The following is a 17,081-nucleotide window of genomic DNA, read 5'->3' as shown; positions in this document are numbered from 1 at the left end:
TTCATTCATTCAACAAATATTTATTGAGTAACCTCTGTGTTCAGATGCTTTAATAGGGTTATCAGATTCTTCAGCAGTACTGAGAATCAGGTAATATTTTCTGTTTTTTAATCTGAGAAAATTAGCTCTGAGAGGTTATAACCCACCCCAAAGGAAATATAGCTCATAAAGGAGGGATAGTAAATTTGTACAGTCCCCACTTTTTATGCAGGTTGTAACCTAGGCATTTTACATTTGCAAACTTCCATAATCCAGATATATTCTTGTTAGGCAAGGATTTTTTTTTTAATGGAAGTATAGTCAAGTTTACAATGTTGTGTCAATTGCAAGGCTTTTTTTTGAATTTTGAGTTAAAAAATTTTTTTTGAGGAGGGTAATTAGGTTTGTTTATTTGTTTCACTTTTTAAAATGAGGTACTGGGTATTAAACACAGGACCTCGTACTTGCTAAGCACGTGCTCTACCACTGAACTGTACCCTCCTCCCCAAAGCAAGTTATCTTATCCATTATTCTGCAGCTTAGGAGTTCAAATAAATTGGAGTTGAAATCCAGATGTTTTGATCCCACTGTGGTTCTTTTCTTTATATTCTGCTTAAAGGGGTGTGGAAAGCAGTTCCTTTGTTCATTTCTTTATTCAGCAGTTTTGAGCACTGACTTTGCATCAGGGTCTGGCTAGGTGCTTGGAACAGAAAACAAGAAATGACCCTGGTCTGCATGGGCAGGAAGCCTGGACCAAAAGCTGGGTAATGTGATCCGACCTACTGGTAGCCATGTGCAGACACTGAGGATAAACTGTACCCCCGGCTTTGCTTGGGCTTCCCTTACCTTCTGGCTGGTACACACCAGGTCACCACAACCCAGAGGGGCCCACAGCCCACAGCAGAGTATGTATCTCGATCTCCTCTCCCCTCTCAGCAGGGGCTGCAACATGAGCATCCCTCTCTACGTGCAGTGCGCTGAGAATGACCAGATTCTCCCCGTGGTGATCCAAGCCTTTGGGATCATCTCAGAGGAGAATTTCTTTTGCATCTATAAGCGAATCTCCTTGGTGAGCCAAATCAGCCTGTGCGGCTCCCAGTGGGCACTCTGTATCCACTACAGGCACCACTATGCAGCCTGAGAATGGGTGGAGCGACTTCCAGACCCACAGCAATGTAGTGGGCCTTGTCACCATTGCCGACTGCCTCTCGGCTAAGGCCTTCGAGAAGCTCCACGTGCAGAGGAGCTGTATGGCACCTCGCTTAATGACTCTCAGCTATTTGTCTTTGTGCTGCATGGGGAGGTAGCCGAGCAGACGCGCACCGACATGGCCTTCAATCTACGAGGACTGCAGGCTGGTGGAGAAGAGGATCGAGGACTTCACTGAGTCACTCTTCATCATGCTCAAGTACAAGTGGCTGGATGGGCCCCCAACAAGTCTGGGGACAAGATCCCCCTCCTCTGCACCTTGTTTGAGAAGGAGGACTTCATGGGACTGGACACAGACAGCAGGTAAGTCTACCTGGAGGCCCGGCCACCCTCGCTGTGTGCCAGATTGCTTCCCTACATCCAGGAAGGGATCAGCAAGGAAGAGGGCTGTCTTGTAGCCAAGGGTGGAGGGAGGTGCAGCCCGCCGGTTTACAGACATTTAAAAGTGAATCCGCCTTTGTTTCAGAGAGATCCTTTTATGGTTATTGTGGACACTTTCTCCAGCTTTTCAGCCAGGACCCCTGGTGGGACCCCTGGAGTTGCTGTCCAATAGAGTAGCCACAGCCACTGATGCTAGGAGCACTGGGGAGGAGGCTGGTCTGAGCTGACATGTGCTGTAGGTCAAATGCACATCAGACGCTGAGACATCTAGTAAAAGGAATGTAATCTACCTTGTTACTTTCTATATTGATTACATGTCAAAATGATAGTATTTTACATACAGTAGAATAAGTAAGGTCTGTTCTTAAAATCAGTTTCTAGTATTTGTTTTTTGTTTGTTTGTTTAATTCTTTGTTTACTTTTTAAATGTGGCAAATGGGAAACTTTTTTACATGGATCTCATTTCATTACTGTCGGGCAGCCTTTCCTGGGACAGTCTCATCCCTTTGCTTATAGATAAGATGCTGAATCCCGAGATGCAGAACGAGGCTCTGGTTGAGCTGAGGGTGGAGCAGGTGTCTCCTGACTCCTAGGCCCAGCACCTGCACGGCTCAGGCCCTCTATTCATGCCCGACAGTCACCATGCCAGGTTAGGACATCAGAAACACCGCCAGGGACTTCCGAATGAACTATTTACACAGGAAAAGGCGTGTCACGGAGTATGGGACAGAGCAGGGAAAGGTTCATCTTCACTTTGTCCCTGTGATTACGTCAAAGTCCTCACATTGCCTCGAAAGTGCAGACGAGCTCTTCTGGTCTGCCTAACCCCCATCTTCTGCTCTGTTTCCCCGTGTGTCCATCGTGCTGTCCCTCGGGCAGGAGAGGTTGAGATGCCTTTGCCGAGAGGTGGTCCCCCTTTGCTGGGGAGAGTGAGGGAAGCTGTGTCCCCCCGGCCTACGGCCTCGGGCCTTGAGTCTGGAGAGCGCTCATGGCGGTCCCACAGGTGACGGTCGGAGGACCTGGCACGTGCTGCCGGGCCCGCTGTGGAGGCGGTGCTCTGTGATTCTTGAACTTACCTAAGATCAGATCCTACTTTCTGGTTGTTGGTCAGTTGGAGGAGAAGATTGCAGAGAATTGATAAAAAGAAAGTCCAGACCAGCCCTGTGAGTGAGAGGCACAGGGGACCCGAGTCCCACCTGCCTGTGGTGCCTGGCAAACTCTGGATGAATTTTCAGTTCCTTCCCGGACATTCCTCTATGGCTTAAGGAAGGGGCAAGGCATGTCGTGGCCATGATCTGTACTTGTCCTCACAAGGCCCTGTGATCTACATGTCCACACTCCCCTTCTGCTACTTGGAGATGAGGTGGCAACTTTAGGAGCCTGGGCACTGCTGAAGGCACAGCTGCCAGCACCGGGCCACTCCCAGACTGGCTCCGTTCACCTCACCTGTCACCTCCTGCTGAGCCCCCAGGCGTTAGTCCGGGTAGGTGCATCGGTGCAACGTAAGCAGGGACTGTCTTCTCCCCCTGCACAGACCAGTAGGTGAGCAGTGGAAGCCTGGAGCCCTGCCCCAGCCCCCTGTCCAGTGCCTCCTCTTTTGTCATAGGAGGCACTGGTGACATGTTTGCTCAGCAACTGCTTGACTCTGAGTCTGTAGACCCACCAGAGAATGCCAGCCTGTTTTTGCCTTTTGAAGTCTGTCCTTGGGATTTGGCAGAGTAGCTGGATGTGTGCTTAGCCCATAGTGTTTGACACTGTCACCATTGTTTACCCAGAACCTCGTGTATCAGTCATGGTTCTCGGCATCAAAATACAGCAGCGCATTAAACCTCCCTCCTGGTGGATCTGTCTGTTTTGGTACAATAAGCGCCCAGCCAGCATCTGAACGTCAGTGAGATAACGCGGCCAGTGAGCTCGGGTCAAGCACGTTCTTCTCCAGTCACTTTTACTCCATTGTTCCTTTTACTGTTCTTCAGTCATTAATTTATAAAACAATGCTTTGGTGCAGGAGCAGAGCCTAATTCTCTCCTGCTGCTCTTGGTGGGAGTGAGTAAAACTTTCCAGCCTGAAATGCAACCACATTTTGTAGCTCAAAAGCTATCTAGACGCATGTAGGTGGAGTTTTGGTTTGGGGCTCTGACCACGTTGGTGTCCCCCGGCAGCGCCGATCCCCACAGGCCCCTGCCTTCCCTGGAGCAGGAGGTGAGGGTGGGTCTCACCTTCCCCACGTCCCTGTCCTCATCACACTCACGTAAATTCTTGTACAGGCTGTCAAAGTCACTTTTGTTCTTGTGTCTTTCTAATTTTCGCTTGTTCCTCTTTTCCTTTTTCTTTTTTCCTTTTTCTCTTGTACCTGCCCTGTGAGCATGTTGTTGCGTCTGAAAAGGTGGGCTGTGCACACCCTGCATTGGAAATAGCTAGATCGCCCTCCGTGCTGTCTCCATCGCTTTAAAAAGCAAAAACTTAACAGCTGCCTTGATCCATGTATTATCCTAGTCAACTTTTATTTTCTAATTTTTTGGAATATTTGCTTTGTTAGCACATCACCCACTGGTGTTTGATACCTGTTAAAATCCTTGCTTTGAGGAACCTGTTTGGTCCTCCTCATATTTGGTGACAAATGCGCCCTTATTAAATTTGTTTTGAAGAAGTGAGATGCGAATTGATTTAGGCTGCTGCTGAGGGATTCTTTTCATGGAGTATTTAAACTTGGAAAGTCAAAGTCTGCAGCACCTTGCTCGATTCCTGCTTTTACACAAAAGTGCTCAGCACGCGGTTCCTGGCTGTCGCTGTGTGACGTGCGTGATGGCGCTTACTGGCCGGCGGTCACTGGTGAGGAGGAAGTGGCCGGCTCGGGGGTGAGCAGCTGCAGGGGACGCTGTTGGAGGAAGCAGTCACTTTTTTTTTTTTTGCATTCAACTTCCCCCTGCCATTTACTTTAGTTTGCCTTCATAAAGGGACAGTACCAGGTCTATAATCCATGCCACTCTTTTTTTCCCTGTACGAGGCTGGTTTTTCTGAGTATCAGGACAACATGGCCTTCTCCAAAGAGGCTGGCTCACCTGGATCTGGTGGACAAACGGACCGCTAAAGGGGACCGTATGTTCTACTCTGCTTCATCCAGTGGGCATTCAGAGCCGGGTCTGTGGTTTGCCTCAGCAGCCGTGCAGGCCTCCCTGTACCGGCCTTTACTTTTAACCCACGTTTGCAGTAAATAGCTAACTCTGTGTCTGTTGCAGCTACGTCCACGACTGACAGCCATGTCGTTAGTTTTCGATAGTGAGACCCCAACACCACAGTCAGCTGTGAAGGAAGATACTTTGGCCGAACTAGGACCTTGCATTCTCACCCCTACCATGGTTCATCTCCCCCGGGGGAAGGGTTTGGCCACCACCGTCATGCTGGCCATGAGGCCTTGTTTCTCCTTTCATGCTCTAGTCCAAATGTGGACACTTCATCCTTCACTGACTTGGTCTCACTTGAGACAGGCCAGACTTTCTGAAAGAGTCTATCACATTCTCGGGGGGAACAGAAAAGAAGTGTCATAAATAGAAGGAGTCTAGGCTGTCCGGGTTGGCAAATGTAGGCTGGGATCTGTGATGGGTGGGCTGTGCCCTGGACACAGGCCTTTCCCGTGGCTCCTGAGAGCCCAGGGGTCAGAGTGAGAACAGCCTTGCCTGGGTTCCTCCATCCTCATCTGCTCACTGGCAAGTGTGTCTGCTAATTAGGAGCTCCCCCAGACCTCGGGTCCTTCAAAGCTCAGACCACTGGAGAACCTTGAGTCCCTTCTCCTGGGCCTCCTGTGTGAGAATCCAGTGCCTTCTGAGGTGACCATCGGCAGGAGATGCCTCCTCCTCCAGGGAGCACCCTTCGGAGGACTGTGACTCACTGCACCATGCTGTGAGCTTGTGGGGTTACGGCCATGGTCCCTGCAGAACCAGACTTGAGATGGGCTTAGCGACAGAAATAACAGGACTGATTCCAGGGCAGGGCTGGTGGGAGGGAACAGGGGAAATTGAATGTGACCTCAAACACCTAGGTGGGTGCTGGGTCTGTTACTAAAATGGGGAGCCTGGGAGGTACCTGCCAGGAATCGAATTCCAGAGTAAATGGTGGACATGAGGCATTTTTAAGATGTCATTTGTCATCGAAGTTAGGACTTCAAAGAGGCACTCGGGTCTATGAGCCTGGGGCTCAGGTGAAGGTGCCGGACTAGAGATACACGTTGGGATTCGTCCTTCTTAGCTGGTGTTCACAGCCTTACATGTGGGTTAGCTCTTCTCAAGAGGTGCAGACTGAGGCTGAGGGAGGGCAGGGCTGTGCCTCGGTTGGAGGAAAGCCCAGACAATGCAGCTTTGGTGTGTCAGTCAGTGGCATTTGGGATTTTCAGAGCAATGCCATTTATCCTTAAAGGGCCGGGTGGTGGGCAGGGCCAGCCAGGATGAAATCTAAAGGGAGGGTCGTGGCCACGTGTGCGATCTTGGGAAGATGCAGAGGCTGCAGGGTCCTGGAGGGGAGACTCCTCAGAAGCTGGAGTTGGAGTGGGGAGTGGGGAGAAGGTAGTCACACTTACCTGTGACGGTAGGGAAGGAGTCCTAGGGAGTCCCCACCCTACCGGACTCTCTTTCCCATGAACAGAAGGCAATCAGACAGAGGATCTGAGATGAAAAGGGATGGGTGCTGTGAGGGGAGCCAACCTGGAGAATGGTGCTTGGACAGTTCTGGAATAGTCTTCCTGCAAAATAGAGTTAAAAAAACACAGACTCTAAAGAATATTGACAGTAACTGAGGAGGAGGCAGTTTTTCTGGCCTCCTAAGGGTAAGTCATGTATACGGGGATACACAGAAGAATCGGGCAGTCTCTTGCGGGGGCTTGATCCTTACCAGAGGCAACAGTGCAAGTTTAAAGGGGGAGAAGGGCAGCGGAGGGAAACTAGCCAGGCCCCGTGTCAGGTACCAGTCGGCAGCCCTAATTGCGTGTTCCATTCACATCCATCCCTCCCATGGGGGCGGTGGCAGCCCCCTTTTGCGGATTGGCAAGCCTTCTCAGAGGGGTTAAGTTATTGGTCCATTTAGTGACTAGTAAATGCTGTAGCAGGATTCAAGCAGGGCCTTGTCAGACTTCAAGGGCATGTTTTCTCTACTAATTCCGGTACCTCCCTGTTGTACCTGGAATGGTCAAGTAGGTCAGTTTTGGAGCCTTTCAGAAAAAGTGCGATTTAAGTGCCTCAGGACTGTTTCACAAAGCTCAGTGTTCTTTGATTGTTCGGAAGCAACGCAGTACTTTACGCCCCACAGAGGTTAGGTCTTACTCCTTTGACGATGACGTGGTTGCAAATGACGTACAGGTGCAAAACCAGACTTAGCAGCTTCTGAAGGGGAACTCTCCAGTTCTTCCTTGATCAGCTTTCTTCCGCGGGATGTAACTCTGCTGCAGCGTAAGCCTGAGGTTTCTGTATGGATTGAGGGTTTGATAACCAATGTTAACATAAAATGATCAGATGGAGAAAATCGACGTTGGCAATTTATTTTTGGGTTTCATTAGACAAGATGCACTATTGGTTAATGGCCCATATAACGTATGAAATTGAGTACAGAACATTGCATTTCTTACTTTCTACATAGAACTGTGTTCCATTGTAAGGTTGTCTGCTTTGAAAATTCAGCTCAGCCACTAGGGCGCCTGTCAGTGTGTTGGTGTGATTGCATTTTCACAGTGCATGTAATCTGGGCTTCCTCAGCCCCAAACACTCCAGTGCAGAATCATGGGCTGTAGCAATCACTTAGTTATACAAACACTTCTGAAACTATATGATTCCAAAAAAAAAAAAAAAAAAAGGAGAGAGAGAGATTGCCTTTATCAAATTTCCTTTGGAATTTAACTGCAAACTGTTGTCGAGCAGTTCTGGCTTGCTTTATATATGAATATATACATTTCTTTGTATGTAACTTGGTTTTTGGACTAGAACACCAAGCTCTTGCTTTCCATGAGCCACAAAAATCGTAGCCAAATGACACATGTATGAAACATTTTATTCTTTTTTTCTGAGAAAGGATACTTAAATTTGGGATTTGGGCTCTGATTTTGCTTTTTGCTCTTCCCACCCCTCTTGTCATCTCACTCCTTTTTCCCATGTGGCCTCCAAGATGTCATGGTCTCAAAGGAGTGGGTGGACAAACACCACTTGGTCGCCATGCAGTGCTGCTGTAGAGTGAGCCCAGCCAAGACCTAAAGGACATTATCAGAGAGGACTTCCTGGAAGAAATGGGCTCTACATTCAGTTCTGAGGACAGAGTAAGAGTCAGCCAGGAGAAGGAGTCAAGAAGGTGGCTCAGGTGGCAGGTGCAGCCCGGGCAGAGGCCTGGAGGCTTGTGGGGTGGGGACTCATGGAGACTGCCCTCTGTGGTCCAGGGTGGATGGTGTCCCTGCTGGGGAGGACACTGGAGAGGTCCTGGGAGGAGGGTTTAGGAGGAGCTTGGGTTTTACTAGAACTGACACAGGAGGCAGTGAAGGGTGTCAGCAGGAAGTGACTCTCAGGAAAGGTACTTCTGGTTTTGCTTCTGATATTCTACAGAAAGAAGGGCAGGGATGGGCGAGAGCAGGTAAGTCTCTCCCTTTGAGACCCATCCCGTCATTCATTTATTCATAACATGCGCACTTCTGAGTGTCTAGGGGAGAGAGGGTGGACCCACATTAATAAGCAAAATTTAATTAGCTTCTTGGGAGCTTAGCAGTGTCAGAAGTTGACTTAGCCTAGAATGTTCTAGGAACAGAGGAACAAAGTGCAGAGGTTGGAGGGAGGGAAGGCTTCCTTGAGAAACAGTCAAGATGAGCCTGGAGGCAAGTGGGAAGTAGGAGCAATTCAGGGGTCCCCTGAGGTCACTGGGGACCACGGTACTGAGGTGAGGCTTGGCGAGCAGGGTCAGGGTCAGGGTCAGGGGTGGGGCTAGAACTCTACCAGGGAGCCTCTGAAGGGTTTGAAGTGGGGGTTGATGTGATCAAATTTGTGCTTTGGGAAGGCTGCCTTGGCTATGTGTGTGTGTGTGTGTGTGTGTAGCGGGGAAGAGGGGGAGGTTGCCACCAACTGGCGGGGTCATTAGAAGACCATTCACAGGCTGGGAGGTGACCAGTGGGAGTGGGGCGTCGGGGCTGCCTGGGGACGGCAGGGGCATGTGGATGACGGATTTCCTTATGGGGAGGGCTTGTTAGTGGGGCCGCCCTTGCGGCACCTTGTGGCTGGAAGAAAACAGATGGAGGCCGCCAGGTGGACTTTCCTCTTCTCTCCTTCCCTGCCTTGGCTGATGATCTTAGCTCAGCCAACATTTGGAACAGAAGAGGTAAGTTCTAGGGTAGCCCAGTACTTTGTTGCGCTCGTTCGAGTGAGATCTGATAGGACATATGTTTGTTTTCAGATCTGCATGTTCACTTAGCTAGAAACGTCCCGTCTTTTGGATTTTTATAGGGGTTTTTATTCTTGATAAAGATTGCTTTCTTGGTGAAAGGAAATTTAATACAGCTGTTGTTTTTCTCAAAAAGAAATTATATCTTTTAAGAAATTTAATATTCAAAAGAATCGGAATATTTAAAAATGATAAAGTAACGTTTTGGTGTAGTTTCTTTGGTTTCTGAGTTAATGTGGAGTTAGAGCCTTTGCATTACTTAATAGCACATCCTTGTCTGTATTTAAAGAGCTGTTAGTGAGCGCCCCAGGCCCCACCTCTCAAAGCATCATTAAAGTTTGCTCTGAAATAGTGAGGTCATAAAGGTCTTGTTTGCAGAAGCCAAACAGTTGGTTTATAATATGCAGCATAGCTCCCTTTATAAAATAATAATAGGATCAACATTAAGAAAGTGGAAGATAATTGAATTTTTTTAGAGCTGAAACATAAACTTTCTTGTGCTAATGTTGCAACTGGAACTTTTGAAAAGAAAAATCCTTCTGTAATGTCATCTACGTGGAATACATATATGCGTTACACGTTTGAAAAGTAACTGCCCAGTGGTTTTTGAAGTCAGGAGCATTCCAGCGGAGATACTGGCAGTGACGGTTGCTGGTTTTCAATGGAAGAGCCTAAATTTGCCTTCTTAGCTTTTTTTTTTTTTTTTTTTGTAGTGAGAGGGTTGAGTAGTGCTTTGCCAGCATGATTTTGGGGGTAATTTGGGGGTAGATGTCATGCACCAGCAGTAAGATATTTCCACGCATTTTAATTTCTGGACATCAACAGGGCACATGTGGGGTTTGTGCCTGCAGGCTGGGATGCTGCAGGACTCCCTGATCCATCACCGTTATGTCCTGAAGCTGCTCCGGTCAGTGAATGATTTTCTGTGGCTTGGAGGTAAGGTGGTCTGATGCAGATGATCAGATGTGTAGTTAAAGTGCTATTACTTGAAATAAGAGAAACATAGAAACATGGCTCTAAAAATACAGGATGAGGGAGGAGAATTGTCTGAGCTGCTTGCAGTGGGGAGTCTTCTCAGGTGACTCCCTCACCGTGATCCCTTCCAATATCCGCCCCAGCCCTGCATGGTAGTCCTGCCGAAGCAAGCAAGCACTTTGTTCAGAAACGCAGTGAATTTCCTTGTGCCTCTGTTGGTTGGCTTTTCTTTTAAAGCACATCTTGCCCTTTGTTTAAATGCCATCCCTGCTAGTCACCTCTTAAACTCATTCTTCTGGACCTCGTCCATACATAGCTGCTGAATTGATGAACAGAATGTAGTATCTCCATGTAGTGGAACATTATTCAGACGTAAGAGTGAATAAAAAAGAAAAAAAATTAAAGGGAAGATGAAAAAGGCCTCCTGCTTTGGGAAGTCCTACCCTGACTGCTCAACCCGCCCTTTTCCCTTTCAAACCCAATCCCTTATATTCCACTATACTCTTTTTGATAGTACTTACCACCTTCTAAAAAACTTTAACGTTTAAAAAAAAAAAAAGAGTGAGAGAGATGCTTATGCCACTTCAACATGGACGAGCCTTGATAACAGCACGTTAAGTGAAAGGAACCAGACACAAACGGCCACATATTGTTGATTTCAGTGATCTCAAATGCCCAGAATAGGCACATGCAGAGGCAGAGAGCAGGTGATGGTTGCAAGGGGCTGGGTGGAGGGCTGTTAAGGAGTGACTGTTAGTGACAGGGGTGTTCTTCTGGGGTGATGAAGTGTTCTGGAAATAGATGGTGGTGAGGGCTGCACAACCGTGAGTGTGCAGAAGACTGCTGAGCGCTGTCTCTGGGAGTGCCTGATGTTGGGGCGGCTTTATTTTGTTCTCATCCTGCAATATGAAGAGTCATCTTGTGCTGAGGCCGTTCTACTCCTGTGAGTGGTGAGGGTCAGAGACTTTGTAGAGTCATGTTTCTTTTTCCCCCTTGGTGAGTGTAGGCAAAAAAGGTTTAAGCCTGAGAAAGTGCTCCATCTGCAGAAATGTCTTTCAGTTTTGCATGATGTAAAAATCTTGAGAGCTTTTTAATCGTTGAGGACAGTCTGTGGGGGGAAACAGCCCGTGAAGCCTGGGTGAGACCTGGAAGAGCCGTGCTTCCCTCCCAGACACGGGTGGGGATTTCACCCCCGTTCAGGCAGTGAAGGGCCCAGACCCGTGAGCGGAGTTGACACTCGTGAATATTTACGTGTATCCGCTGCTTCATCTTGGATATTAATTTCAAGCTGAGTCAGTTTGTGGCGGCAGCCTCATCCTACATCAGGAATTTATAGTATCTGCTCTTTGTGAAGGCCAGACAGACTTGATTATTTAACAGTCTCTCTTGAATTGATATCTCAGATTCCTTTGTCAAAAGAAAAACAGCAGAAATACAGACATCCTTTAATAACAATGTGACCTGGAACGGGTTTAGTCTCAGTGCCTCAGTGGCCTTATCTGCGGGTGGAGAAGATGATAAAAGTGCTTCCCTCAGATGGTGAGGGGGGAGTGAGAAGCACAAATGTAGGACTTACACGTGATGCTCATGAATGACCGAATTTAGTGCTCTCAGCCTGGTGAGGCCTCAGGGGCAGAGATGTCAGAACAGAGCAGTCCTAGCCGGAACTCGATCCGTGTTGGCAGCTGTTACGATCACTATCACCACTGTGGGTTATCAGGTAGTTTTAAGACTTGGTAATATGAATTCTTGAATAATGTTAAAAGACTAGACATCTCAGATCCAGTTTACATAGTTCTCAAGAATTCCTCTGAGAAATGGATGTTTTTTTCCCCATCTTAAATCTGAGTTGAGTCTCTAAAAAATTCTGTATTCCTCCATCATTTTGCTTTAATTCTCCATTTCTTAAAAAAATTTTTTAAATGAGTTAGTGGGGACTGAACTGAGGGCCTCATGCATGCTAAGCACATACTCTCCCAAATGAGGTATAATCTCCCCCCTGATTTTTTTTAAACTTTACTTTCTTAGTATTCAGAGGTTAGAGGCCTCTAATTCTTTTTCTGGAGACTTGTCCATGAACCTGTAAATCTATAATTAATGGACAAAACTTGGTTTATTAAAAAAATCAATAGAATATTCTGCAATCCATCCAAAAGGAAATGCTCATTGACTTAAAATGTTTCTCCTTTAAGGTGATTTCTCCTTTTTGGTCTAGCTTAATTTATTAACAGCCATCCTCATCATCATAATGACCAAACTCGCTCTGATTGGACACTTACCTAAGGCTAAAATGCTTTCCTCATGTTTTACTTCATAGCAGGTGTTTGAGGGTAGGTATCAGTGTCTCCTTTTTTGCAGCTGAGTGATTGAGAGATGGGCCAGCTTGTCCCAAATCACACGCAGCTGGTGGTGTCTAGCTCGGTGCTGGAATCCAGGCTGCACAGGATGCAATCTCAATTGCTCCTCTAATCAGCCTCCCATTGAGTGGTTTCCCGAACTCCTCTGAGTCCATAAATGACCGATTTTAGCGATCTCAGCCTGATGAGGTCTTCAAAGGAGAGACACCAGTGAGAATGTGAGACAGAGTGGCATAAATTAAAATTGTACATTTTCACAAATGTTTTATTCTCAGGTAATGACTTAAAAAGGTAATTATTTTTTTATTTTAGTGCTTTGTAAGCACTAAAAACAAAACATTTAAAATAATTATTGTGCAAAAGAGAAGTGGGCTTTGAAAATCCAACCGGTGCTAATGATGTTATTAGTTTTTCTCTAGGGGCGCTTATTGACTGAAAAATTTACAAAGACTGAATTGTTTTTATGTAGTCTTAGTATGGAAGAAAAGATTGTCAGTGAGTATTGTAAGTAAAATCCTTACTCTTTTCTTTCCTGATGATGAATATGTTAGTTGTTTTCATGGCTTAAGTACATTTCGTTATTTGTGAAATTTGAGTAATATCGTTTACCTTGTCTGACTGTGAGAGTTAGACGCCTTGTATACAAAGCACCGTAGAGGTGCTTAATAAAAATGTGCTGTCACAATGACTGATACTTTAGAAGTATCAACTCTGAATACTAAAAAGTGTAGCTTATTTCCGATGCATATTCAGTATGTATATATATGATATATATGAATATGGCTTAAAATAACGAGGATTCAGTTTTTTTTTTCCTTAGTGCAGTATGAAGTTTTAATGAAATCTGTATCATTCTTGTGAGACAGGGAATACTTAAATTGCCTTAAGCAGACGACCTAGAAGATTATTTACACAGAATGTGTAGTGTTAAAGCTCAAAATTAATGTTGCCGTGTAAACATCCACTCAGACTTTTAAATTCGTGGGATTGTGACCAGAAACATTAAGTTTAGAAAAATCCGCATTGATCACTTTCAGGGAATAAGCTTCTCTCATTTGTGATTAAAGAAACTTTTGATATTTTTTCTGCACTCTTAACAGGTTTTAAAATATCAACATTTTGATTAGACATGTCACATTTTTAATAGAGAGAATAAAGCTCAGGCTGTTTTAATATGTAAATAAATGTTTTTTTATTTCAACAAACTTGTATGATTTCCTGGCCCTTTGAGAAGTATTTTGCAAGATACTTAGATTACCTACTGTTGGAAAATTACAGACGTGACTTTTATGAATATAGGCCTAGTACAGATCTGTTGGTTTTTGCTACAGTGCAAGACATGAGGCCTAGGAGAGCTTTGCTGCGGATTGCCAGGAGGACATATCCAAGGTCTCAGTCTCCCCTCCTGTAAAATGAAGTGGCTGGACTGGATTCTTTCCTCTTCTAAGATGAGTTTCCATGAGCCTGTGTCTTTTGTTTATATTCAGGAGTATTAGCAATATCAGATTAAATACTGAATACCCCTCCCTTCCCCCGAAGCAAAGTGCAGTATGTGGTACACAAGCTTTTAGTTACCTGATTCTCCTTTCTGATCCTACAGGCAATTTTTGTGTTGCATGTTTCCCGGGAACCTGGAAGGTATTTTTAGCCAGTAGGTGGCGCTGTTGCACCTTCTTAGAGTCTTAATTTTCCTGTTTATAAAAGAAGGCTTAAAAAACATGATTTTATTTTGATTTCTTTGCTTAATGCTTCAGAATAGCACAATGTCCATTGTGTCTGTCTACCTGGAAAAATTATTCTGCTTATATCTTAGTTTTATTCTGTCATCTCGCTGTGAACATTTCAGACTTGCTGTGCAAACAATGGCAAAATCGGACTTTTCTTCCAGTGTTAGAAATCAGTGGGCCGGGATTTTATAAAAGAGCTAGAAGCGGCCTCTGGAGCAACTTAAAGCTAAAAAGTGTGTTGAGTTCCCTGAGAATTGACCCCGCCGATGTGTGTTAATTGGTGGGAGATGATTTGGTACATATACAAAGGGGTGTAGTTTTTTGACTTGGGTTTGCGTGTACGTGCTGCCACTGAACCACGTGAGCCTGAGTCAGTTCGTTCTGAGTTTTTCCCTCGTCTGTGAGATGGGGACGCTCATATCTGCTTTGTAGAATTGTGAGAATTAGAAGTTATGTGAAGTGTTTACCACAGTGGGTATGTCAAGAGGGCTCATAAACTTTAGCTGCTGTTTTGTGTGAAGCCATCATTTGATGGTCTTTGGCAATTACTAAGAAACAGGAAAATAAGAAAAGCTGGTTTTATGATGAAAGATATTTGAGGAGGTTCCATAGTTCCTATACCCATAATTTAGCATCAGCAGAGTCAGAACTGTTACACAGTCGCCCTGAAACAATGTTAAGCCACAGAATTTTTTGTTACTTCATATATGTTGGGGCCTAAGGGGATCCAATACTATACACATGTTGTCTCCAGCAGCCAACTGAGAGATGACACAAAAGACTAGGCAGGCGATAAATGTCTTCTTTGTTACTGATGAAGCCACGTTCTCCATGAACTTCAGGGCTGTGGGTAAATGAGTGTCAGTGATACTGTGTCCCAGAAGTAGAGACTTACCCTGTCCCAGGTATCTCTGGGCCACAGCGAGCCTTCCCTTGAGAGGATCTGCCCCATCATGCACAGGGATGTCCTGCCATGGAGCGGAGCATCCCAGGTGCTTCCCAAGGGTGGCCAACCCTGGAGGGAAAGGAAGGGTTTCACATGCCCTGCTTGTCTCCCTGGAATCACACCTCACTCTGTTAGTGTGAGGAGGGCTAGCTGTGGGCAAGGGGTCAGGGGTGTGAAGGGAGATGCACTCTCCATGGCCCAGAGGAGTGGGGAGGAGGCATCCCCTCCCTCAGTTTAAAGACGTGGTGGGATGGAACAGAAGGGTGCACCCCAAGAGTTTATAAAAGGAGAAATAAGGATTTTCTTTGGGACTTAGACTAGCCAGGAAACACAGAAGATGATTAGAAGGGAGACTTGTAAACCACTGTAATATTAAGTTGACATTTGTTGAGCACCAAAAATGTGCTACATTCTTTTCTGAGCATTTTACAGAAATGTATCCTTCAATCTTCTCAACAAGCGAGTAAGAAAGTTTGATTTTTATCCCAGCTTTACAGTGTGGAAATTGAGGCACACAGAGGGTAAGTTGGCCAAGGTCACAGAAATAGTAAGTGGCAGAGCTGGTATTTAAACCCTGGCTGTCTGGTTTTGAGGCTCACAGAGACGGGCTTTGGGTGTTTAGATGTATCTGCATCCCTGGATTTCTGTACATCTGTGCATCAGTTAGCCCAGAAAGGACAGAGAAAGGAGAGTCACACAGTTGCTCACAGTCGTGTCTCGGCCACTGTCCACGAAGAGTGCACCGTGATTAGCGTTGTTTTCCAGGCAGTAGATCTGTTGGTATAACAGAAATTCAGTCCATTGAATTAATCTAGAAATCCTTACTGCTCTGCTTCTGTCCACGCTTGCCATGTGACTGCCTGCCCGTGATTGGGCCATGGAGGAGAACATGTACTCATGGTTGAACTCTGATATTGCAGTCTGGTTCATAGTTTCACGTCTTCTGTTACATTAATAAGTTAAATTTCTGGTTTTCTTGCATCAGTGTCTCATGAGTTTGGTTAATTTGAAACCAGTCCATGGGAGCCCAGGGTTAATGACGGTATAATTTCTTAGCACGTTGTGGCACTTCTAGCCGTGCAGACCTGACTGGAGGATGTTCGCCTTCCTCACTGATTTCTCCCAACTGCAGGGTCCTCTCCCATCCCCGGATGTGACGCTGGGAGCTCTCTGAGTAGGCCAGTCAGAGGCCAAGTCCACCAATCAGAAAATGATGAAGTACCTGGAAGTGGGTTTAATAGAAGTAAAGGGCTTCCAGGTAGTCCAATGGGCTGTTCGAGTAATTTAGTGAAAAGCTGTCCACTGTCTGTGGTTGAGCTGCTTCTTTGCTGTTGAAAAGTCTGGATTAGATGAAGGGATTTTAAAAAGCAGAAAGGAATGATTTCAGGTGGTATATCCACACCGGGGAGAAGTGATGGATGACCGCCTGTGTGAGGCATAGACAGAGTCTTACAAACTTAATAAAACAGCTTTAAAAGCTCTGCCATCTGAGTGCACTTCATAAGGGGTCCAGATCATCACTGGTCTTGCTGAGAGGGCAAGTAACTGATGATGGCAGAAAGGACACGGAGGCATCTAAAAGGTCTCAGTCACGTTCCCTTTTTAAAGAATGTGGCACAGTGTAATATATTTGAGCTGGTATTCCACTGAAAAATTTTTAGTGTTTTCTGGGACTCCCCAGTTCCCCAAGGTTCCATGCAGCTGGGTGTCCCCTCAGTACAGCTCTGTCAGCTCTTGCCCTGGGCTGACGTGGTGTCACGGGGAGCAGGACGGTCAGCGTCCCCGGCTCCTCCGAGCTTCGTCTCCTCATCCTCAGTGCCGGGTTTCTCATCTGTGTCTACTTAGTAGGGTTGCTGAGAATCACACGTGATGGTTGTCAGGTGTGATTTGTGGTTGTCTCTGTGATTGGCATAAGTCAATATTTGATAGAAACACTTGTTTTTTTATTCCAATTGTGGCTCCTAGATTGAAGTGGTTTTTATTTGAATTTTTTTATAACTTTACTCATTTTTAAATATGCACTTATTTTTATTTATTTTTTTGGAGGTACTGGGGACTGAAGCCAGGACATTTTGCATGCTAAGCAGGTGCTCTACAACTGAGTAA

General features: G+C 45.9%; 3 pseudogenes; 2 read left to right on the top strand and 1 right to left on the bottom strand.

The window, feature by feature from the left end:
- Positions 1–17,081, top strand: part of LOC116661733 — a 708,679-nt pseudogene that overhangs the window by 32,915 nt on the left and 658,683 nt on the right.
- Positions 1–17,081, bottom strand: part of LOC116661731 — a 322,303-nt pseudogene that overhangs the window by 111,600 nt on the left and 193,622 nt on the right.
- The window catches only part of LOC106730929, a 91,530-nt pseudogene that overhangs the window by 32,865 nt on the left and 41,584 nt on the right, over positions 1–17,081 (top strand).

The sequence above is a fragment of the Camelus ferus genome, chromosome 36 (assembly GCF_009834535.1).
Source record: "Camelus ferus isolate YT-003-E chromosome 36, BCGSAC_Cfer_1.0, whole genome shotgun sequence".
Classification (NCBI taxonomy): domain Eukaryota; kingdom Metazoa; phylum Chordata; class Mammalia; order Artiodactyla; family Camelidae; genus Camelus; species Camelus ferus.
The sequence above is the reverse complement of the archived record's forward strand: the minus strand, read 5'-3'. Positions and strand labels throughout refer to the sequence as shown.